This window comes from Podarcis tiliguerta (genome assembly GCF_965153285.1).
Source record: "Podarcis tiliguerta genome assembly, chromosome: Z".
Classification (NCBI taxonomy): domain Eukaryota; kingdom Metazoa; phylum Chordata; class Lepidosauria; order Squamata; family Lacertidae; genus Podarcis; species Podarcis tiliguerta.
In genome coordinates this window covers 31,163,009-31,187,988 of record NC_139553.1, presented here as the reverse complement: position 1 = coordinate 31,187,988, position 24,980 = coordinate 31,163,009, and the positions used below count along the sequence as shown (strand labels likewise).

General features: G+C 45.9%; 1 protein-coding gene across 10 annotated transcripts in view; it reads left to right on the top strand.

Moving 5' to 3' along the window:
* LOC310669839 (putative G-protein coupled receptor 34) overlaps positions 1 to 24,980 on the top strand; it is a 334,470-nt gene that overhangs the window by 102,380 nt on the left and 207,110 nt on the right. For 3 of the 10 annotated variants that reach the window (XM_083424271.1, XM_083424273.1, XM_083424262.1), the window contains exon 1: positions 1,187 to 1,761. The exons of the other annotated variants lie outside the window; for them this stretch is intronic. The gene's annotated coding sequence lies outside the window, so the exon portion shown is untranslated. Of the gene's footprint in view, positions 1 to 1,186; positions 1,762 to 24,980 lie in introns of those variants that run through there. 10 annotated transcript variants of the gene reach the window in all.

The window sequence follows — 24,980 nt, the reverse complement described above, 5'->3', positions numbered from 1 at the left end:
AAAAAGATGAATACTACAATCACAGTTGCAAACACTTTCGTTTTGCACGTTCTAAACATCTAATATTATAGTCCCTTGATGAAACCAAGTCACCCCATGATTTCTTAGACCAAAAAAGCTCTAGAAAGCAACATTTGTAAGGGCAGTACAGAATTGACCAAGTGCGAAGTCTGGAGCACTTACAAGTGACGCACACAAAATGTAAGCCACAAAGAGCAACGTGAAGGTGTTTCCATGTGATGGCTACCTTTGTGCCACAAGGTATAATGTGCATATTGGTTGGCATTCCAAACCATTCTTCTCCATGGCACGGCCAAGTTAAAAAAACCACCACCACCAAGCTAGCAACACCCCCTGTATGGCAATTATGTGTGCCAGCTCTCACGATCCCATTTCTCAGAAGCAGTCATGATGAATACAGTGCAAAGTCTCTGAGGTTTATGAGGCTCGTGCTGATCCGCTGCCTAGGCTTTAAGTTGCACCTCACTGGGCTGCAGCCTATGTAGTTTTCTGCCACATTGCCCCTCCTAGGCAGCATGGAAAGCATGTGATTCAGCTTGGACCGGATGGCAGTGTAGTGGTTTGCAGCATAGTCTATGGACCTCCGGGATGTCAGTGAGCCCTTAGAGCTTGCCCGGGAGCACTGGGAAGACAGTGAAGAAAGCGCCTGAGCACTAGATGAAGTTGAAGTGGCCTTCCTACAAATGGGAGATACTTCTTTAGATAGCAGCCTCTGACTGTAATACTCAGTTAAGGGCACATGACTTGTGGGGTTGAGGTTTACACTTCACCCTGGGGTTGTAGTTTGGACGTTTGCTAAGGGGTCAAGAGGTGAGGAATTTGAGTCTGGTCCTGCCACAGGTTGGGAAGGAGGTGGGAGGCTGTCCCCAATCTGAGAACAGGACAGCGCTTCCTTCTCTTACCTCCTCCTTCACCGCCCCCTTATAATATGCAGTGAATCTTATGTCTTCCCTCCACAGCCTTTCCCAGTCATTTTGATATTTTTCCAGGAAACCCAATTTTTCTTGTCTTTCATTCAGTTGGAAGTATTGGAGCTAGTCTGCCAAATATATATGGATTTCAAAGTTTTTAATTTATTAATTTTCATTAGATTCTGCAAATCATTAGATTCTTCAAATAGCAGGAGCATGAAGAATTTATTTTTTTCCGTTTCCATTTAAAGCAATCTATAAATAAGGACATTCAATTAACCACCTCAAGAAGTCATTCAAATAAGTTTGCAGGCTGCATGCAGTTCCATGCTTTCTCTTGTTACTGTTTTTCTTTTTTTTAAAAAAAATAATAATATCACAGAGCCCAAGAGAGAGTCTCAAGGAGGAAGTATCTCTTTGCTTCAGTTTCACGTTGACACCTGAGTTGTTTGGTTCACACAAGTGCTTGTTCCAACGGCGGCTGCTTCGCACTGCAGATCTGGAAGACGGGATTTTGCTGTGCAACGCTTTCGTGGAAAGGTCACTTACTGACAATATTCACTGGGCACTGAGAGAGATAAAAAGCTGCAATCCAGTGGCCGCCTTGATGGTACACGGGGGGGGGGGACCCTGCTCACGGACCTGCACTGGATCCCACCATGCAGGGGAAAGGGAGAAAAAGGTCATAGCCATAGCACTCTGACTGGGGGTCCTTGCCCAGGGAAAACGAGATGCCAAACTGCACCCACATCCAACGTCTGGGTTGACATTCACCAAGTACATCTTTCTGCATGCAAACATCCTTGGATCCTGGCCTGTAGCTTTTCTGGTGAGTCCTTTATTTAGATATGATGTGTGACTATGGGTTTTTTTTTTGGGGGGGTGAGGGTGTTCCACTTTCTTTTCCCATGTGAAGTACAAAAAATAATAATATTTAACCATTTTCCCCCTACATACATGTTGAAGTAGAATCGATAACTGGTTAGTGTATGTACAAAATCTTTACAGAATTCTATCTTGTAGCTTTAAAAAATATAAATATGGATATTGTTCAAGACAGCAGGTCTCTCATTAATATTTTAATGAAGGCTTCATTATTGTATATCCTTCATTATTTTAACCACCGTCAGGTGCTCAGAGGGGGGAGGGGGACAAGACTCTTTCAGCAGGGACAGCTTGAGTTTATTTATAATTAGTTACTGACCTCCCTCGTAGAACCTGCTGCCAGTCTCTTCTGCATCTTGCTTGGCCACCAGAATCCAATGTATTCCAAACAGATTTAAATCGTGATCTCCGGGAGAAGACGAAGAAGAAAAATAAATCTTTCTGTGCTGTTTCTCCCCCCCACCTCCACCCCAACATTAATTAAAAAATAATAATTAAATCCTCCCTCAATTCTTTTTTTTTTTAAAAAAACACACGATAAAAGAGATTTCTGATTAAATAATTCTGAGAAGAAAAGGTTTGATGTAGCCGCGTCTGGAAGGGTCAGAGCGAAGATGCTGGTGCGGGAGGTCGGCTGGTCCCGGTGGCTGATGGAGGTTCTGCTCCCTTTCTGTTGCTAAGCATGAAGTCCGTGGGGAGGCTCTCCAGAAGGCACTTGAGCTGTTCCTGTCCTAGCTTGATCTTGTCATCCAGCTCGCGCTGTTCTATGAGCAGCCCAGATTTCATCTTCATGAAATGCTGGCAGTCTCGGAGCTACTCCCCCAAGAGGTAATTGCATAGGATGTCCAAGACCACGTGCTGTCCCCGGTCCAGGTTCTCCTTCAGCTCTTTGTGCTGGCCTGCCAGCATCTTCCGCTTCTCGCTTAGAGAGCTCCGTTCCTGATTATCCGCATGTCCCGCTCAGCTCCCTATGGCGTGTGTCTCTTGCAGCTGATGGTGTCTGTCATTTGCATCCCCATAACAGCAACCAAATGGGGGATGTTGGCCCCCTCAATATTGGGGGGATTGAGCCCCCATGGCCAGGATTCAACCCAGGGGGGAATGCATTTCATTATCTGTGTTTTCCAATAATTCTTGTAGCTTCCCCACCGCTATCGTCTCCACCAGTTTGCCCCAGATTTGGAGGGGGGAGGGTAATTTATTATATACATAATTTTCTTTCAGACTGCACTTCAAATGTGCAAAAGCATACACTCTGACAGCACCAGAAAAAAACAATAAGGTTAACAGTTTTTACCTGATTTGTCACATTGTGTTAAACACAATGAGCTTCACAGAAAACAGAGCATGGAATCTAGAAGCATCCTAAGTTATATGCTAACACTTGATTGTAGTACTCTGACTCAACAAAATAAATAGAAATCCAACATAGGCATCACAATTAATTTACTAGTCTCTTCAAGACTGTATTTTCTTTCCAGTGTTTTGGTCTCCTGCTATATATGTAGAAATACACTTTGAGGTAATTAAATTTACAGAAAGCCAAAGCCAAATAAAAATTAGTTATGCTGGGGAAAAATCGGGGGCTTATAGAAAATAAGATTTTCTACATAGCTTCCCCACTGCTATCGTCTCAACCAGTTTGCCCCAGATTTGGAGGGGGGGTATTAACACTCCAATTTCTCCTCCATCTTTCTTCCTCTTCCGCCCCTTTTGAGAAAAGGTCTGGGTCATCTGAAAAATTTACTTGCAAGACAGAAGTCACTGGCCTGTCCTTTTAGCTTCCGCTGTCCCTTTGTGTTCTGAGGTGTGCATCCTCAGAAAAGGTTGAGCGTTTTAAGTGAGACAAAAGTTCTTTGATGGTAGGATGTGAATTGTGGAGGAGATTATACATTGAATGGTTTTGCGCCATAGGCTGTATTTAGAAGTGTGGATTATTGTTTTGGTTTACCTGATTATTTTGTTAGGGCTTCTGTCCACCCTCCCCCAATGTTTCTTTCACACGGCATTACTTGTTGTGCCATGGAACTGTGTTTTTTACATCTTTGACAAAGGAAATGGGGCTGCTGCAGTTGGAAAGATGCCTTACTTGGTCATATGGCACAAATGGCTGGAGCCCCATGGCATTAAAGTTTAAGACACGCCTGCAAGGAGCACTCTGAAGATTCTGCCATTTGGGAGCAATCAAACTGCAGAATATTTTAGCTTCTTCTGTCCCTATGTGTTCCGAGGTGTGCATCCTCAGAAAAGGTTGAGCGTTTTAAGTGAGACAAAAGTTCTTTGATGGCAGAGTGTGAATTGTGGAGCAGATTATACATTTTAGATAGATATTTTCATTTAGGTTCGATTAGAGTTCCCTTTAGTTTTGATAGTTCTCCAGCAAACCCTTTCCTTCCTTAAGGTGGAAGAAGCAAGCAAACAACCTCGAGATACTGCCCCTTGCTTGCCAGCCTGGTTGATTCTCTATTGTGTGCACGCAGAAAATGCTTCTCTTTGCAAAAAAAGCCCCATGCATATATTTTAAAAACAGAAATGCTACCTTTGCAGCAGCAAAGATTTTCCCCAGTCAAGGTCTTTTCTCTCTCTCTCCTTCTATCTTCTGTACAACTGGAGAGGACCTATGGAATCTATGACATGTTGCAAGATTTCCACGGCTGACTTTGGTGCTTTGCGTGTTAAGGCCCCCAAGACCTCCCCAAATAAAGACACAATTGATGCCAAATTTAGTTAAAGGTTCTTGGCATAATTTTGGCCAGAATGAAAAATGAAGATAAATGTTCTTGGAATTATTCAAGTCCAGAATCTGGCTCTTGTGGATCACTTGCTGGCTGATTCCAGTGGATTCAAATGGTTTCTTTTTCTTTTTTGCTTTTTCTTTCAAAAGCAATTTTTTTTTACAAACATCAAATTCAAAATCCATATTCATTTTATAATTTAAGCCTATTATATAGATTACCTAAATTAAAATATATCTAAATACTCTAGGCTTCCATTTGTTGTATGTAAATACAACAAAATTAACAAATTATATTATAAATGATATTATTGGTTCCCAAATACCCCCGCTCCCCTTCACCCATGTGTGATCTCAATATTTAACTTCCTCCATCTTGTTGTGTTGTTAATAATTTAATAATTTAATAATTTTTCAATTCATTTTATTATTATTTTCTTGCTTACCCCTGCATGTTTTACACATTCTCTATGAATATTTCAATTCCGGAACCATGTTTTTTCATGTATTCCTTCACTCCATCCCACTTTCTAATTATTCTCTGATTTGAGTGGCCTCTAATAATTGCCGTCAATTTTGCCGTTTCTACAAACTTGCCGAGTTTGTTTTGCCATTCTAATAGTGATGGGATATTCTGGCAGCTGCTGTTGTGGAAAGGAATAGATTTTTCTTGTCTTTGGGGATGTCATTAGATATTACTCCAAAAGCTTTCATTAGGTGATATACAGCAGGGTTGGGCAGGATAGTAGCCCAAACATACCTAGAAACATAATCAATTATAACAGAAACATATTGCTTCCCAGTACTGGTTTTCTGCAAGGGACCCACCAAATCCATCCCTTTTCTTTTTTTATGCTAAGCTTTTCAGAGAGGGACAGGCACGTGAAAGGGTTGTGAAACACGAGTCAAACAGTAGTATGATGCAGCCTTTTTTGCTGTTAGGATCCCCTCTTTTTTTTGTTAATTAATCCCTGAATGAACCTCTCTAATGATTGTGCCAGATAAAGCACTGCATCTTTCTTCTCTTCTTTTGCAGACAGAATGAAAAAACAAATAAATGTTTTTCTTTTTCTTTGTGTTTTTGGATGTGAAAAATAACTTTATTTTCAAGCCCCACTGAGTGCAGAAATAATAAGAACTATCGATAGGTATCACAGAGACCAGCATTCATATTTGATAAAGCTCTGTTTCAACATTGTCCATTCGAAAGATGACTAGAGGTCTCAGGAGCCTTCCAGTCAATTGGTCCTTTAGTCATCTGCAATCCCCCCCCCCACAGCAGTATCAGTTTTGATATACAAAAGTGCCAAACAGAATATGTTAAGTTTGCAAAATCATATAAAAAGCCTGGAATACAGAAGATCCATTCATATGCAGCTTGTACAGCCATACAGCTTCCAAAACAAGGTGTTTATACCGTTCATAGTCTAGCGCGTCAGACAAAGGAAGATGGCCCACGAGATCCGCCAACTCCCCACTAATCAACGTCTTCAGAATAGACATATACAGCCTTGAAGGAAGCTCCAGTTCCCGGCAGGTTAGTTCGAATAAAGTCAGATAGCTCAGGACATGCATGGGGGGTTTATACGCAGGGAAAAGACGTAAGTCAAAATCCCTCAGGGTAAACTCACGAGTAATGCACCTTGGAACCACATCTCGTGGCTCTTAGTCATAGCTGTACCTTGGGGCAGGGCGATAACTCGGGCTCATTCATTCGTACGCTGAGGTTCCTGCCCTTCATACTTGTAAGAGGGTCTGGGATGCTGGCCGTAGCCCTTCTCTTCCTTGTACCATCGAACTGGCCTGTGGGGCTCCCTGGCGAGTAAACCAGGGCTGGGGTAGGCGGTTGATACATCGTTGGTCGGCGATTTTCCTGGGTTGGGCGCTCTGGCACTCAATAGTCGTCCTCTGCCCAAACCTCCCTTGGTCATTGCGGTGGTCCCTTGTAGTCATACTCCTCCCGTCTAGTCTGCAGGGCTGCAACAATGGAGTGACCCACTCGGGGATACTTTTCCCGACATAGGAATCCTCCCTGGGTACAACCCTGCACCCACTCGACTGCTTGGCCAGGCGAAAGCTCCATTCCCCTCGGCTGGGCTATCAGCTCTGAACTTGACTCGAGGGGTTGAGGTTTACGCTTCACCCCTGGGTTTAACGTGGGACTTTTGCCAGTGCATTTCTGAGATTCTGGTTCACAAGAATGGTCAATTTCCACCTGGTGCTTTTCATTAAGAAGGGGAATAGTGAAGAGCGAAATCAGAGCCAATTGCAGCAGTGTCAGGCCATTGAACAAGGCAACAACATAGGTGAACACCCACACTATAAACTTTTTTTTTGTACTAAGCTTTTCAATTTTTTGTACTAAGCTTTTCAGAGAGGGAAAGGCATGTGAAAGGGTTACGAAACACAAATATGATGCAGCCTTTTTTGCTTATAGGATCCCCCCCTTTTTTGTTAATTAATCCCTGAATGAACCTCTCTAATGATTGTGCCTGATGAAGCACTGCATCTTTCTTCTCTCCTTTTGCAGACCGAATGAAAATCCAAATAAATGTTTTTCTTTTTCTTGGTTTTTTTGGATGTGAAAAATAACTTTTCTTTCAATCCCCACTGAATGAAGAAATAATAAGAACTATTGATAGGGATCATACAGACCAGCATTCATATTTGATAAAGCTCTGTTTCAACATTGTCCATTCGAAAGATGACTAGAGGTCTCAAGAGCCTTCAAGTCAATTGGTCCTTTAGTCATCTGCAACCCCCCCCCCCCACAGCAGTATCAATTTTGATATACAAAAGTGCCAAACAGAATATGTTAAGTTTGCAAAATCATATGAAAAGCCTGGAATACAGAAGATACATTCATATGCAGCTTGTACAGCCATACAGCTTCCAATAAGTTTGGCATGCCTACTTTCCATTTGCAGCATTGAACATTCGTTCCTTTATCATCAGCTGCAATTTAACTGCATCATCAGCAAACTTTCTGATTCCATCAGACAACTTCTCCACAGCCATTTGGTCCTGGAGGACCACCTGGAGGAAGATAAACATTGGTGATTAATAGGGAGAATTTTCCGCTTGAAATCAGACCTGTAAAGGCAAAAGGAGGAAAAGTCTGAACTAGCGAGAGTTTAGCGCTCATTTTAAGAGATATGGCGATTGCAAGACCACCTCTGGACCGGCCACCTTTTTGGGAGGGACTAGCTGGAAGTGATATCAGTTCAAAGCCATTTATATCTATTTTATCTTCTTCCCATGTTTTTTTGCAAAAGGATCATCTGAAAAGAGTTTATATAGGACAAAAATTCGGGGTCTAATCTTTTCCTTTTCCAGCCAGCAATATTCCAACTCAGAACTGCTAGCTGGGGACTTCTGTGTTGTTCTTTTAATAGTCAAAGTGAAGGAGGGGCAGACTCTCTGGAAGAGACGGAAGATGTAACAAAAAAATCAGTTATTTTACATTGGGAAGATGGTAACTGTGAGGAACCCTCCAAATTAAATTTTTTAACAATTTGGTTCGACTGTTGGAACACCGAGGATGATCTACTAGAAGTAGATCCCTGAACAGGAAGTCTCTTCATTTCGAAATTCTTTGTACAACTTGACAGAGAAATACCCAGAGAGGAAGAAATTAAGTCCGTCAGAGGAGACCCTCTAGCAGATTTATCATCAGGCATTAGGATGATTTTATTGATGCGTCCCATCGGGTCTTCAATCGTTTCTGACGACGGGTCCCGAAGTGTGACATTCACATTTTCCTTTAAAGAAGGTAGTTGAAGGGACGTCACGGGGGCGGTGATTGTGGAAGACTCTCTCAGGGGCATCACTTGTGGACTACTTCTATATCTGGTTGAAACTGGAGAAGATTCTAGCTCTAGCATAGATGAGTGAGTTAAAGAAGGATTTGAATCAGGCAGGGAGATCAGAGTTTTGTCCTTAGGTGTGTTGGGCGATGGATGTAGATGAAGGTTAAATGAGGATGGCAGAGCCTGGTCGTCTCGTGGAATAGCACTGGGGGCAGAAACAACTTGAAGATTTGATTCTTGCAGGATGGTTTTTGTTTTCAAAGTGGAGCTGAGCTGAAGAAGGTCGACCACTTCTGTCCGGTGAACCCAAGTGGGGTTGTTTGAAGCATCATTAGTATCTTCCCCTCTGTGTTGGACTTGCAAAAGCTGCGATTTAAGCGTGTCAAATCTTTGCATCATCACCGACTGTTCTTTCGGAGTGAGGGCTCTGAACGAATCAATAAGTTCCCTTTCATCAAGGGCAGTCTGCAGGTTTCCGTCCTCATATATGGCTGTTTGAGAGGGTATCGAGATTGGTCGAGAATGGCACGCTGCAGAATCATCGCAGTGGGGCCTGGCAGTATTTTGAAGTAAGGCAGAGTCTCTTGTCCTAATGTCCTCACCGCCAGGACACCTATTTAGAAGGGGTTTGATCTTGCTATCTGCAAAAACCCTCGTTGCTACGATATCGGCCATGGACAAAAGCGTTTTCCGCCTAACAATAATAGATGGTATCTTTTCAGAGTGGAACGCAAGTATCACCTTCAAGAAGTTGGTCTGTTGGAACAGGGGCATCACCGCATAAAGGTCAATCTGGTGTTTCTTAATTTTTAAAAGTTTGCTTAAACAGTCTTTAGCCCCTTCTAGCGATGACCGTCTTCCTATTTCCGACCTGACAGAAAGGCAACTTTTCTTGGGTTGCAGAGTTAATATCTGATTATTCAATTGGGAATTTAATATATATTTAATTTTAGTCTCCTTTCTTTTATCTGAATTGGGGTGAGGCAATAGGTTTTTGACCTCACGAACTGAAGATTGTATTATTGCTTCAAGTTTTTCGACTTTCAGCAGGATATTGGATAAATGTGAAGATACTTCATCCAGCCTTTTAAAGATACAGTGAAGGGTCTTAATTACTAAGTGTAACTGCTCACAACTGGGGAACTCCCCCATATCAGATGTTAAACTGACATCCTGTGTTGAGAGTTTTTCTTTCGTATTCTCCTTTACAGGCTTTACTTTTAAAAAATCCCAAGTCAAAGTTGGAGTGGCTTCCAAATCAATTAGAGGTAGGAAGCGATTTTGGGTTTCCACCGCAGAGCAATGCTCAGCATTGTCACTCCCTCTTCTATTTCGGTGTGGAACCAACCTTTATAGTTTTGGTTTAGGGGATGATAGGGGCTCGTCAAAGTCTCTCAAGCGTTTGTTCTGACCCATACTTTCCTCAGGCCAAGGATTATACGATTCTTAAAATAACATAACATTTAACACACAAATAAGATAGTTAAGACCACCAGAAGATGGCACCGTGGGTGAAGGCTCCTTGGATGGATAATAATAATGAAGTTTTCCTCTCCACTGCGGTAAAATCCACTTACCACATCAGTCTTTCGTGGACACCTCGGACCCAATTTGCCAAAGCTTTTCACAAGAAGAAGTATTGAAATGTGACAGCCTCAAGATGTCTAGGGGTAGGGTGCCAAATGTCCTGGCTTGACTGGTCTCTCTCAACCCTCTATGACAGCAGCCTGGGCACAAACGATGACTTATCCAGGATTTAACACCACACAGCGTCTTCCTCTTGAGTCCTCTCTCCAATTAGGATAGTGGCGTTCTCTTCTCTTTTAGCAGCCGAGGCCGACCCTCTGATAAGAGAGAAACAAGGAGCAGTCTGCAGCAATCTGGAGCAGGGCCAAATATCTCAGAAAGTTGCCATAGCATGTAGCTGCAGCAATTATAAAATGCTTCAAAGACTGAGTGGGTCAGTTAAGATAAAATATAAAGAATTAAAAGAAGATTAGAAGAAATCCGAAGAGCACCGGTAAGCGCGTCTTACCTCGGCGCCATGTTGGATCTCTCTCCAAGCCAGCTCCAGGTGCGTCCTCTTCCTCGGGATCCTGAGCAGCGCCGATTTTGCAAGAACCCCCCCCCCTCCAAAAAAAATAATAACACCCAACCCTTGCAGAGTCGGAAAGCAAATCTCCGCAGTGGCGCGCCAGTGTGTTTGTTTATCTTTCACCCCGTGCAGGATTGCTCCAATAGCACCTCACGGTATGCATTAAAGAGACCACTTCCTGCGGGCTCTCTCCCCCTCCGCACGCCTAAAAATAAAGAGAGAGCCACGAGTCTCTTCTTGCTTGTTGCTTTGGCGGGCGCTTTCTGTTCGGCTCCAGGAGTCCTTCTCCGCCGCTGACTTCAAAACAGCTTAGCTGGGAAACTGAAGTCTTAAAACGCACCCGATCGCGCCTGCTCCATTCCTCTTTGCCCCCCCAAAAGGAAAAAAAAAAGGGGGGAGCGCAGAGGGGGGAAGCAACAACACTGGGAAACTCACGCTCTGCTGTAGTTTTTTTTAAAAAATCCGAATCTTCAACGTGGGGGACAGAGAGAGAGAAAGAGAGCGAAGACTCGGGATCCAAGACAAGTCAAATCACCGGTCTTCCAACAGGTCCAGAAGCCCGGAGTCCTCGTCCTTTAGGGCTGCCAAGGTTTTCGTTCCAGCATCCACCCCGCTCATCACCTCCTCACTCCTGCTGCTGCCATCTTGACAGTTTCCCCTCTTTCACTCAAGTCATTTAAACAAGCCTTGGCGAAAAGGCAGAGCGGGAGGTCACACAGGCGGAGGGAGGTAAGGAGGGAGGGAGGGACAAAGGAGAGAGCAAGAGAGCGGCAGGTTCCAAGCAGCGGCGAGCAGCTTGGACGGCGGAAAATCCAGGTCGGAATTCACAGGAGGTGGAAGACGCAGCGTCGCTGCTGCTGCTCTTGCTGCATGGCTCCTGCTAGCACGGTTCCTCCAGCTCATCTCGCCTTAGGCAGAGGAAGAAGCCTTTAAAACAAAGCGAGCCGGATGATCCCCCTGCCTGGAAGAAGCGCAGGAGGAGGAGGAGGCGCCACTGCTGCCGGGGACGAAGGGCGCCTCTGCAGCTCGCGCGAGCAGCCCGCCGCCCTCCGCTCTGCTGACTTCCAAATTCCTTCTCCTAACCCAGCCAATGTTCTCAGTTGCAAACACATTTTTCTTGTATGTTGTCTTGTCTCTGATCCAAGTGACAGCAGACGGCTGCATAGGAGCTGCTGCTGGATCACACTGGGTCGATGGCCTTTCTGGAATCGCGCATGTCCAAAAGCGGGCACTGGCAGTTCAGTGAAATACTTGAGGCCACTTCAGAAGTGTCTTGACAGGAGTTCTTTAATAGCAGGGTTTGAGTTGTGTGGCTGTACCACCTGATGGCGTGTTTGTAAGACAATCCTGGCATAGAAAGAGGGAGAAGTGTACATATAGCTGATGTACGTACAGAAACTGTGGGAAAACCTGCAAATAATATTTTAAAAAGAACAATAGTACAATTGCGATAGCAAAGATTTGCACTGACTGTGCAGCAGCAGAAGAAGAAGGAGAAGGAGGAGGAGGATGGAGCAGCCATCTCTTAGCTGCTTTCCAAGCAGAGCACCCTTTATGGCTGTTAGGATCCCCTCCTCTTTTTTGTTAATTAATCCCTGAATGCACCTCCCTAATGACTGATCCAGATGTAGCAGTGCCTTTCACTTCTCTCCTCTTGCAGAGAGAATGAAAAAGCCAGATAAATGTGCTTGGAATTCTTCAAGTCCAGAGTCTGGCTCTTGTGGATCACTTGCTGGCTGATTCCAGGGGCTGAAAATGGTGGGTCATTGTACCTCCTGAAGGAGGCATTCCTGCCTGAGAGGAAGGGTGTGAACTGTGTGGCTATACCACCTGATTGCATGTTTGCGAAAGAATCAATTTTTGTGTAGAAAAATGCTGAAAAGGACATTTGCCAATGCCTTTTTGCGATGCAGTTTCACTAGAATGGTCACTTCTAACCTGGTGCTTTTCATAAATAAGGGGAATACTGAAGAGTGAAATCAGGCTTTTGAATAAGACACAAAGGCAGGTGAACAGCCACATTCACACCAGAAACTTTAGTGAGTCCACAAAGTTATCCATGGGGAAGAGGCAGTTGAACTCCTAAACTGTGCTGTTGAAGGGGCCAAGCAGCATAAGGGTGTATCTTTGGACAAGCAACATCTTAATCTTAAGCTAAGTAACCCCTAATGGGTTACTTAATGGGAAGCCAATCTAAAGGCTTTTTGAAAATGGATTTGATCTTGGTGCAGAAAAGGAGTAATGAGTACCTATAGCTTTGCTGCTTTCCAAGCAGAGCGCCCTCTCTGGCTGTGAGGAATGCAAATGCACCCTCAGCAAATGTGGAGTGGTTGAAGTAACTGAAAAGTTCAGTGCTGGCAGGGTTTGAGTTTTGTGGCTGCAGGTATCCAATGGGGTGTTTGCGAGGGATTCAGTCTGCTTATAGAAAAGGAATGAGAAAGTACATGAAGATTGCAAAAAAACTTGGAATGTGTTATAATGCAAAGTACTAATATTGCCGTAGTAAAACAAGCCAAGCTAAGAAGAGTCACTCAGAATATTCAGGATTGAACCACACACCATTGGTGAGACATCTTTGCAGGATAGAGCCCTACCATGACCAACATTTTAAATTTGGCTTGGCACCCTTTGATTATACTGGTTTTTGTTATTTTGATGTTGCTTATATTAGTGTGTATTTTATATGTTAAAGTTAAACATTTGTATGGGGAAAAGGTATAGGTGTTCTTTACTCAGAGAGGGAAGGAAGAACAGATTAGCTAAGCATGGAAGAGGAACCGTGTTAGACCAAGGGGTGGAGTTTATGGGCAATCTATCCGGAAGACATTTGTATTTCGAGGAGTTAGTGGTCTGACATGGTTACCCTTCCTGCCTTCTCTTTCTTCTCCCTCTCGATCTCCTGAGCCGTGTATCAGGAGATTTTTAATGCTTTATGTTTTTAGATATGCTGTAAGCCCCCCAGAGTCCCTTGGGAAAGCCAGCCAAATGGGTGGGGTATAAAGATGATGATGATGATTTATTTATTACATATAGCTGATGTGCATGCAGAAACTGTGGAAGAACTTGCAATGTTTATATTTTAAAAAGATGATTACTACAATCACAGTTGCAAACACTTTCTGTTTGCACTTTCTAAACGGCTAATACAGTGGTGCCTCGCAAGAGGAAAAGAATCCGTTCCGCGAGTCTTTTCGTCTTGCGTTTTTTTCGTATTGCGAAGCAAGCCCATTAGCGGATTAGCGCTATTAGCGCTATTGGCAGTTTAAGGGCTATTAACGGCTATTAAAGGCTTAAGGGATTGGCGGTTTAGCTGCTAAAAGGCTATTAGCAGCTTAGCGCTTTAGAAAAAGGGGAGCAAAAAACACACTCAAAAATCGCAAGACATTTTCGTCTTGCGAAGCAAGCCCATAGGGAAATTTGTCTTGCGAAGCGCCTCTGAAAACGGAAAACCCTTTCGTCTTGTGGGTTTTCCGTCTTGCGAGGCATTCGTCTTGCGGGGCACCACTGTATTATAGTCCCTTTATGAAACCAAGTTAGCCCATGATATCTCAGACCAAAAGAGCAACATTTGTAAGGGCAGTACAGAATTGACCAAGTGTGAAGCCCGGAGCACTTACAAGTGACACACACAAAATGTAAGCCACAAAGAGCAACGTGAAGGTGTTTCCATGTGATGGCTACCTTTGTGCCACAAGGTAAAATGTGTATATTGGTTGGCATTCCAAACCATTCTTCTCCATGGCATGTCAAAGCCTGAGAAAGGCTTGCAGTATCACCAAGATGGCTGGGCAGCCAAGTTAAAAAAGCAACCACCACCAAGCCAGCATCACCCCCTGTATGGCAATTATGTGTACAAGTTCTCACGATCCCATTTCTCAGAAGCAGACATTTGATGAATACAGTGCAAAGTCTCTGAGGTTTACGAGGCTCTTGCTGATCCGCTGCCTAGGCTTTAAGTTGCACCTCACTGGGCGGCAGCCTGTGCAGTTTTCTGCCTTGTTGCCCCTCCTAGACAGCATGGAAACCATGTGATTCAGCTTGAACTGGATGACAAAGTAGTGCAGTTCCCTCTCTGTGTTCAGTTTGCGGAAATAGTCTGTCTTGTGGCTGGCAGCATAGTCTATGGACCTCAGGTATGTCAGTGAGCCCGTAGAGCTTGCCCGAGAGCACTGGGAAGACAGTGAAGAAAGCAACTGAGTGCTAGATGAAGTTGAAGTGGCCTTCCTAGAAATGGGAGATACTTCTTTAGATAGCAGCCTCTGACTGTAAAACTTAGTTAAGGGCACATGACTTGTGGGGTTGATGTTTCCTCTTCACCCTGGGGTTGTAGCTTGGGTTTTGCTGAGGGGTCAAGAGGTGAGGAATTTGAGTCTGGTCCTTCCACAGGTTGGGAAGAAGGAGGTGGGAGGCTGTCTCCAATATGAGAACAGGACAAGTCAGGTTCAGGGATGCAAAAGTCGGAATGGGCATTGTGATTCTCCTCTCTTCTCCTTCCAGCAGTTTCCTGTAGGTGGCAATCTCAATATCAAAAGCCATCTCTACATTCAGCAGGTCTTGGTACTCGTGCCGATGGCGAGCCATTTCTTCCTTCATGTTTTGGATCACTTCCTGGAATTGGGTAATGTTGTCTTGGTAGTTAGCAGCTTCAAGGTTAAAGTTCTCCTCCATCTCACGCATGTGACGTTCAAGGGATTCATTAGTTCCTTTAAGCGCATCCACTTCACAGGTGAGACTCTGAATTTGCCTGCGGTACTCATTCGCTTCTTGTTTGGCCTGGCACAGGGCATCATTGTTCCCGGCTTGCTTTTATCAGCCTGGATGGACAAGGATCAAGAAGACAGGTGGTTGGTTTCACTCGTCCAAGCAGCCTGTCTGCATCCTAAGAGATAACAGATTGGAATTGATCCCATATAACATGACTAGACAGGACTCTAGCACTCTCCCGTCCCGGCCCTGCTCCCATGGTGGAGTCTACTTCCTTCCAAATTGTTCTACAATTTATCTGGAAGAGAATATGGAGTCCTCTCCATTACTAGATGCACGGGGTTAAAACATCTGATCCTTTCCCCTGTTCAGGTCTTTATTCTCTCTCTCTTCTATCTCCTGTCTCACTGGAGTGAACCAAGTGCCAGTCTGTTTTAAGAGGTTAGTGGCAGAGAATTCCTCTCCTCTTTTGAGCAAAGTTTGGATGCCCGCTCTGCAGCTTTTAAAGAGAGTAGGGAAGTCTCAGCTGTGGGCGGATCTTGCCCCTTCTTCGCCTGCTCCTCTAGCACGATCTGCAGGTCAAAGATATAGTCGATAACGTGCTGCAAGATTTCCACTTTGCTAACTTTGGGGCTGAAATATACTCAGAGTCGCAAAGTGATTTCATGCTCTTTATTCAGCTCATAGTGGTGAGGAGGAATGAATGAATGTCCCCTCAAAGTATCTGCTTTATATACATTATTTACACAATGGGCTGCACATGATTGGCTAATTCTGGAATTCTACTGTAAGCCAATCAGGTTGTGGATTCACTTATATCTGGAGCATGATTGGGTGGTTCCTGCCAACCAATCAGACTGCTGCATTGTTCTAGGACCAATCAAACTGATGCATTCTGAATCCTATTGTTCTAGGACCAATCAGACTGCTGCGATTTGGATCCTATTGTTCTAGGACCAATCAGACTGCTGCAGTTTGGATCCTATTCAACTCAGTACATAACACCCCTCCCCTCTAAGTTCCAGTCCTGCCCGGGAGGTCACATTCATAGTCCTCGAGGTACGCCGGCGGCCTACGTGTGCGTTGCGGCCTGTGGTGTTCCCTGGTCCGGGGTTCAGGTTCTGGCTCGTGTTCCAAGGATGCTGGCTGTGATGGGCCTGTTTGGTCTGGCGCAACTGGCTCGCTCAGTCGTGGTTCTGGTTCCGGTGTCCTTTCGGCCTCGCGGGTCCTCTCTGTATTTACTGATTCTGCCTCTCCTGCTGGCCCCTCCTGCTCTATGGGCCTCACTGCCGCTCTGTTCCCTTGGGACTCCTCTGACCTTTCCTCCTCCTGGTTTTCTCCCGGGAATCGTCGCCGTATCTGGTCGCAGTGGCGGCGCCAGCATTGCCCCCCATCCGTTAGCACCTCGTATGACACGGGGCCAGTGACCCTGGTGACTGTGGCGGGTACCCATGCTGGGCCTGCCCCAAAATTCTTTGCGTACACTGGGTCCTGGGCCTCGAAGGTCTGGGGGTTCCTGCCTTCCCCCACCACTACCTCATCCTGAGCTCTATCGGGGTGAAGGCGGTCCAATCTGATTGCAAGGCGCCGACCCATTAGTAGTTCAGCGGGGCTCCGGCCAGTCGTTGAGCTGGGGGTGCTGTGCTGTGCTAGGAGGAATGTGGCAAGGCGGTACTCCCAATCCCCTTGCGTCATGCGGCGAAGGGTGTCCTTGGTGGTCCGCACCATGCGTTCTGCTTGGCCATTGGTGGCAGGGTGGAATGGCGCCGAACGGATGTGGCGGATGGCGTTCTGCGCTGTGAAGGTTTGGAATTCTCCTGACGTGAATGCAGTCCCGTTGTCTGAGACAAGAGTGTCAGGGAGCCCGTGGGTTGCAAACAGCCTGCGTAGTACCCGGATGGCTGCGGATGTAGAAGTGGACGGTACCAGTGCGACTTCCAGCCATTTGGTGTAGGAGTCCACCACTATGAAGAATGTTTTCCCCTGAAAGGGGCCAGCGAAGTCCACATGCAGGCGTGACCATGGTGCTCGGGCGGACTCCCAGGACTGGACTGGGGCCCTTGGGGGATCTGGGCGGGATTCTTGGCAGGCCTGGCAGTGTTTGACCCAGGCCTCTATCTCTCCGTCGATCCCCGGCCACCACACATAACTCCTGGCCAGGGCCTTCATTCTTACTACCCCTGGGTGTGTCTCGTGTAGGGCTGTGAGGACCCTTTTGCGGAGGGGCTGGGGAACAACGACCCTGCTTCCCCATAACAGGCACCCCTTGTGGGCCGACAGTTCATGTTTGCGGGTTGTGTAGCCAGCGAATTCTGGCCCAGGGCTGTTGCTGGGCCATCCCCTCCACACCCAGTCCAGGACCCAGGAGATGACCCTGTCTTTCTTGGAATGGTGTGCAACTTCTTGTGCCTGAATGGGGCGGTCGGGAAGCAGCTCCAGGCTCATAACCTCTTGTGCAGGTGCTGGGTCGGGGCCTGTTTCCGGTAGTGGTAGCCTGCTGAGGGCGTCCGCATGGCCCATCGCCTTCCCAGGTCGGTGAATCAGTGCATACTGGTAGCTGGCAAGGAAAATTGACCACCTGAGGACGCGAGGAGACAGCACTTGGGGGGTCTGCTTTTCGGGGGCAAACAAGCCAAGCAACGGCTTGTGGTCAGTCACCACGGTGAAGGGCCGCCCGTACAAGAAATCATGGAATTTTTTTACTCCCTTCACAATTGCCAGCCCCTCCTTGTCTATTTGTGAGTAGTTCCGTTCGGTTGCGCTGAGTGTCTGGGAAAAGTATGCTACTGGTACCTCTCTTCCATCTGGGAGTTGGTGTCCCAGGACAGCGCCAATGCCATAGGGTGAGGCGTCGCATGCTAGCACCACCGGCAGCCTCTCGTCGAAGTGTGCCAAGACCGAGTTTGAGACAAGCAAGTCCTTGACTGCCTGGAATGCAGCCTCCTGGCGCTGGCCCCACACCCAAGGGGCCCGCTTGTCCAGAAGTCTGTGTAGGGGCTCTGCTACCGCCGCTTTGTGGGGAAGGAAGGAATGGTAAAGGTTCAATAGTCCCAAGAAGGCCTGAAGTTCAGTCTTGTTCTTGGGCGCTGGGGCATCACAAATGGCCCGTACCTTGTCCCCAGTCGGGTGGACCCCTTCTGCGTCCACCATAAACCCCAGAAAGTCCACCTGAGGCACTCCTAGTAGACATTTTTCCCGCTTCACCTTGAGACCCGCCGTCTGGAAACGGTGCAGAACGGTGCGGAGGCGGTCCTCAAACTCCTCTGGTGTGGGCCCGGCAATCAACACATCATCGAAGAAGGGGGTGACGCCAGGAATTCCTTTAAGGAGAGAGTCCATTAGGTTCTGGAATATGCCTGGTGCCACGCTGACGCCGAATTGCAGCCGCTTTACCCGGAACGCTCCTCTGTGCGTCACAATCGTCTGTGCCTCTGCTGTGGCCTCATCTACTGGTAGCTGTTGATATGCTTGGGCCAAGTCCAGCTTGCCAAAAATTTTCGACCCAGCCAGGGTGGCAAGGACATGGCTGACCACTGGCACTGGGTATGCATGGGCCGTGAGGGCCTTGTTTATGGTACATTTGTAGTCTGCGCAGATGCGGACCGAACCATTAGGCTTGACGGGTGTGACGATTGGGGTTTCCCAGGGGGCATTAGGCACCGGCTCCAGCACTCCTTGCTCCACGAGCTGGTCCAATTCCTCATCTATACGGGGTTTCAGGGCGAACGGGACCCGGCGGGCCTTGAGCCTGACTGGTCGTACTGCGGGGTCAAGCTGTAGAGCAACGGGGGGGCCCGTATACTGTCCCAATTTCCCATCAAAAACCCCCGGAAATTCCTTGCATATGGCGTCCACGTCCACTTGTAAGCTAGTGTTGTTCACCCCGGTGACGGCTAGCCCCAGTGGTCCAAACCATGCCAATCCCAGTAAGCTAATGTAGGGGCCCTTGACCACAAGCAAGTCCAGTTGCCGCGTCCGCCCTCGGTATTGCACCCTGAAGGTCCCCACCCCCATTGTGGGGACCTTACGTTTCTGGAAGTCCCGGAGGGTGAATGGGGCCGGCCTGAGTTTGGGACCCCCAGTAGGACACAGTTTCCTTAAGGTCCTTGCCGAGATTATGGATAGATTTGAACCCGTGTCAAGCTCCATGCGGCATGGGGCCCCCTCTATCTGTACCTCTACATGAATTTTCTCTACGTTGGGGTGGGGCAACTGGTATACCTGGAAGTCCGTGAGCTCCGTTGAGTTTCCTTGGTGCGTTGGGCCCCGGGACCTGGGGCTCTTGGATTGGTCATCTGATGCCTGGCGTCGGGTGGGCCGAGCCCGACACACCCGGGCGATGTGTCCCGATTTTCTACACTGCCTGCACTCTGCGTTGCGGAAACGGCAGGTCCTCCTCTCGTGACTTTCTCCACAGCTTGCGCAGTTCCCTCCTTCTCGTCGAGGCAGCTGTGGTATGTGGGCTGCTTGAGTGCGCTGCTGTACTCGGTGCACCTCCTCCCTGTTGGATCCTGAGTCGTCGGTGAGGTCTTCGTGGTGGACCCTCGGTTGGGACGGCTGGCTCGGCCGTGCCTCTTGCGTCGACTTCTCAGCAGCTTCCGTTGCCAGGGCCTCCTCCAGAGCGACCTGGAACGTTAGGTTCTTCTTAGCGTAGAGGCGTCGTTGCAGCTTCTCATCCCTCAGGCCACCGACGAGGCGGTCACGAAGCATGTTCTCCAGCTCTGAGAAGTTGCAGAACCGGGCGGCTTGGCGGAGAGAGGTCACAAACCCAGTTATGGTTTCCCCAGGGGCTTGCCGTTTTGCGTAGAAGGCATTTCGACGAGCCACCACTGAGGGCTGTGGCGAAAAGTGCCCCTTCAGCTGTTCCATTATTGTTTTGTATGGAACTGTAGCGACGTCTTCAGGCGCAAGGAGAGCCCGGGCGATTTCAAACGTCTCCTCTCCGCAGACGCTGAAGAATATTGCCCTCTTCTTGGCGTCTTCTTCATCGGTGACCCCTTTGGCTTCTAGGAGGAAGGTGAAACGAGAGGCATTCGCTTCCCAGTCTCCAGATGCTGGGTTGAACGGCGAGAAGCTGCTGTTGGTTGCCATTCTGAGTTCCTTGTGTCCCGGAGCTGAAGCCTAGATACACGGTGCGAGGCAGCGGTGCGGCAGGTGGCGGTGCTGCGGTGCGGTGTGTGGCAGTCAGCTCAGCGGGATCCCACCTTCGTCGCCAGTGAAATATACTCAGAGTCGCAAAGTGATTTCATGCTCTTTATTCAGCTCATAGTGGTGAGGAGGAATGAATGAATGTCCCCTCAAAGTATCTGCTTTATATACATTATTTACACAATGGGCTGCACATGATTGGCTAATTCTGGAATTCTACTGTAAGCCAATCAGGTTGTGGATTCACTTATATCTGGAGCATGATTGGGTGGTTCCTGCCAACCAATCAGACTGCTGCATTGTTCTAGGACCAATCAAACTGATGCATTCTGAATCCTATTGTTCTAGGACCAATCAGACTGCTGCAGTTTGGATCCTATTCAACTCAGTACATAACAGGGGCCTTGCGGGATCCTCGGCACCAGCTCGCGCAGCTTGGAGTAGCAGTCATTCATGTCGTAAAGGAGGTTCTTGGGCTCCTCCTGAGCCGGGCTCTGGTTTTCTTGTTTTGGCAAGACTCATCGCATTTTATTGAAGGCCTGTGCAGCAGGAGTCACTGGCCGAGGGGCTTCGTTCTGTTGTTCGTTCCCTGGGTGATGGTGAGGCTCTGATCAGAGAGGCAGCACGCAGCTTGCTTCCTAGCAGATCCTGACTGATCTGACGGGTCTGATTCTTTTCATGGCCATAAAGGAGGAGAAACCAGCAGGGATTTGCAGAAGTGCAAGATTTCCTTCCTTAAGGCGGGAGAAGCAAGCAAACAACCTCGAGATACTGCCCCTTGCTTGCCAGCCTGGTTGATTCTCAACTGTGTGCACGCAGAAAATGCTTCTCTTTGCAAAAAAGCCCCATGTATATATTTTAAAAACAGAAATGCTACCTTTGCAGTAGCAAATATTTTCATTGATCATAAAGTTGAGTGTTAGTATTCCTCCTCTTCCTCTTCCTTTTAAATTTTTTTTAATTGGGTTTTACAGTTATACAATGTTAAAATCAGCACAATCATCTTAAACATAAGAAGAGAAAAGGATGAAATAAAATCCAGTTCTTCCCCCACCCAAAGACTCCCCTCAACTTCCCCTTCTGGTTCTTTAAGCATTTACTAATTCTGCTTACATTATTTTACCTCAATTTCAAAGTCTTCTAACTAAATGCTCTTATATTATCCTTTTTATACAACATTATTCAATTTCCATTGTATACCTGGTCCAGATTAATGAGTTCATGTTCGCTGTGCTCTTTTGACCTCTTGCAGACAATGCAGATGCGCAAGCCCTGCGCAAGCCCTGCAGAAAAGGTGCAAGGGTTCCCCATGTCCCTTGCAACCGGCTCTCCCCACCTGATGGGTTAACTTCTTCTCCCCCCCCCCCAATTTTTAAAATTAATTTTCAACATTTATCACAAATGTAACATATAACACACACACAAAATATACATTACAATACTAAAGAAAAAAACATACAAAAATAATAGACTTATTACTTCTAAAACCCAATTTAAAATACAACGCAATTAACAGTTTATATTATAAATGATATTATAGGTTCCAATAAACCCCCCACTTCACCCAGGTTATTGGCATAATTTTGGCCAGAATGAAAAATGAAGATAAATGTGCTTGGAATTCTTCAAATCCAGAATCTGGCTCTTGTGGATCACTTGCTGGCTGATTCCAGGGGCTGCAAATGGTTTCTTTTTCTTTTTTTAATTTTTATTTCAAAACCAAAAAATATTTCAAACATCAAATTCAAAATCCATACTCATTTTCTAACACAAGCCTATTACATAGATTACCTAATTTAAAATATATCTAGTTGCTCTAGGCTTCCCTTTGCTCTATGTAAATACAACGCAATTAACAGATTATATTATAAATGATATTATAGGTTCCCATATACCCCCCACTCCCCTTCACCCATGTGTGATCTCAATATTTTACTTCTTCCATCTTGTTGTGTTGTTATAATTTAATAATTATTCAGTTGATTTTATTATTATTTTCTTGCTTACCCTGCACGTTTTACACATTCTCTATTAATATTTCAATTCCAGAACCATATTTTTTCACTCCATCCCACTCTCTAATTATTCTCTTATTTGAGTGGCCTCTAATAATTGCCGTCAATTTTGCCGTTTCTACAAACTCGCCGAGTTTGTTTTGCCATTCTAATAGTGATGGGATATTCTGGCAGCTGCTGTTGTGTAAAGGAATAGATTTTTCTTGTCTTTGATATTAGGTCATTAGATATTAGGCAACAATATTTCATTAGGGGATCTACAGCAGGGTTGGGCAGGATAATAGCCCAAATACCTAGAAACATAATCAATTATAACACAAATATATTTCTTCTCAGTACCGGTTTTAATGGTTTTGCACCATAGACTTTATCAGAAGTGGTGATTATTGCTTTGGATTTCCTGATTATTTTGTTAGAGCTTCTGTTATTTTTTTCCAATGTTTCTTTCACACGACATTACCTGTTCTGCCAGGGAACTGTGTTTTTTCCATCTTTTACAACAGAAATGGGGCTGCTGCAGTTGGAAAGATCCCTTACTTGGTCATATGGCACAAATGGTTAGAGCCCCATGGTATTAAAGTTTAAGACACGCCTGCAAGGAGCACTCTGAATGTTCTGCCATTTGGGTGCAATAAAACTGCAGAATCTGAACTACACACGGGCTGATAGCCCGCTATGCACCATTGAATTTTTCTGGAAAAATCTGTGGGCCTGGTGTGACACAATATCAAATTTCATTGGACAACATTGCTTTTCACACATGCATGCTTCTCTTCCCCCCCTTAAAATGGAAGCAAATAAGTAAAGAGAAGGGGAGGAGAGGAGGTTATCTCTGCTGCTGCTTTCCTAACAAATATTCTCAATTGCTAAATCATGGTTTGATTTTTATTAGCTGCTTTGAGCTTTTCAGAAGGAAAGGAGAGGGAAAGTGCAAATATTTAAATAAGCCAATACATAAAGATATGAAAGGAACCCATTGTTTCTGTATACAATGCTAATGTTACCATGAAAGAAACTTTTTATTTATTTTTTGTTTACTTGTTTAGAAACATTGTTTGAAGCCCTGCAGCATGCAAATGATCTACAGATGGATACATTGAATGTTTCCCATTCCTCTACCTCATCTACGACTAGCCAGCCATTTTCCTTGCCAGTTCCCCTTCTCTGTGAAGTTATATCTCTCGATGTGACCTTCCACATCTGTCGCATTTCCCGCTTGGATCCCTATGGTGTGTCTCTTGCAACTGATGGTGGCTGTCATTTGCTTCCCCATAACAACAACCCAACGGGGGATGTTGGCCCCCTCAATATTGGTGGGATTGAGCCCCCATGGCCAGGATTCAACCCAGATGGGAATGCATTTAATTATCTGTGTTTTCCCATAATTCTTGTAGCTTCCCTGCCGCTATTGTCTCCACCAGTTTCCCCCAAATTTCTCCTCCATCTCCTCCTCCCCATTTCTCCTCCATCTTTGCCCCACTGGCCAGTCCCATTTCCTTATCACTGTGTGGTCAGGTTTTCTCACTGTGTGGTCAGGTGTTGTATGTCCCACTCGGCTACCTGCACCCTGAGCCAAATTAATTGTCTGGTCCCATAGGCTGGCTTAAGATGTGGTTTAAAAAACTGAGGATTTTGCTCTAGTTTGAGTTGCCAATCATTCTGGTTCCTTCTTCTTGGTTAAAAGTTGTTTATTTGTTTGGAAACCTGTTATGATGAGAGTTGTAGGGCAAGGAGGAGTAAATGGGGAGCATAAGGAGCCTGGGAAGACAGACAACCACACCCACCCACCATGTTCCAGCCAATGTTCTCAGTTGCAAACACCTTTTTCTTGTTTGTTGTCTTGTCTCTGATCCAAGTGACAGCAGGCGGCTGCATAGGAGCTGCTGCTGGATCAAACTGGGTTGATGCCCTTTCTGGAATTGCACACTTTCTGGAGGTGGCCAGTGTTCCAAAAGTAGGCACTGACTGGCAGTTCAGTGAAATACTTGCAGGCCACTTCAGAAGTGTCTTGACAGGAGTTCTTTAATAGCAGGGTTTGAGCTGTGTGGCTGTACCACCTGATGGCGTGTTTGTCAGACAATCCTGGCGTAGAAAGAGGGAGAAGTGTACATATAGCTAATGTACGTACAGAAACTGTGGGGAAACCTGCAATTTTATATTTTAAAAAGAACAATAGTACAATTGCAGTACCAAAATATTTGCACTGACTGTATAACCTGACTTGAGGGGTTGCACCCAACATAAAAATCAAATCAAATTTTATTAAACGGTCACAGACCAGATTAACTCGTACAGCTAGTCAGTGAAACATAACACCAGAGAAAACAAAGGACAATTTCAATACAGATTAGGCCATAACAGCAATTTAAAATTAGGCAGCATGAGTAGAATTAAGCATTTGCCTGCATACTGACATTGGAAAGCTCTTGTTTCCCGTGCCTAATAGCGGCTATGCAGAATTTGGCAACATTGATCGTAATTTCAGGAACCTTATCTTCTACCAAGGTTCTCATACGTTGGAGTTCTGATTCATTTTTAAACTTTTGTAGGACTGGGGCAATATAGGTCAGGCGTAGATCCTCGTAGTAACTACAGTGCAGCAGTACATGCAGACTTGTTTACACTTCCGATGAGCCACATGGGCAAACGCGTGACTCA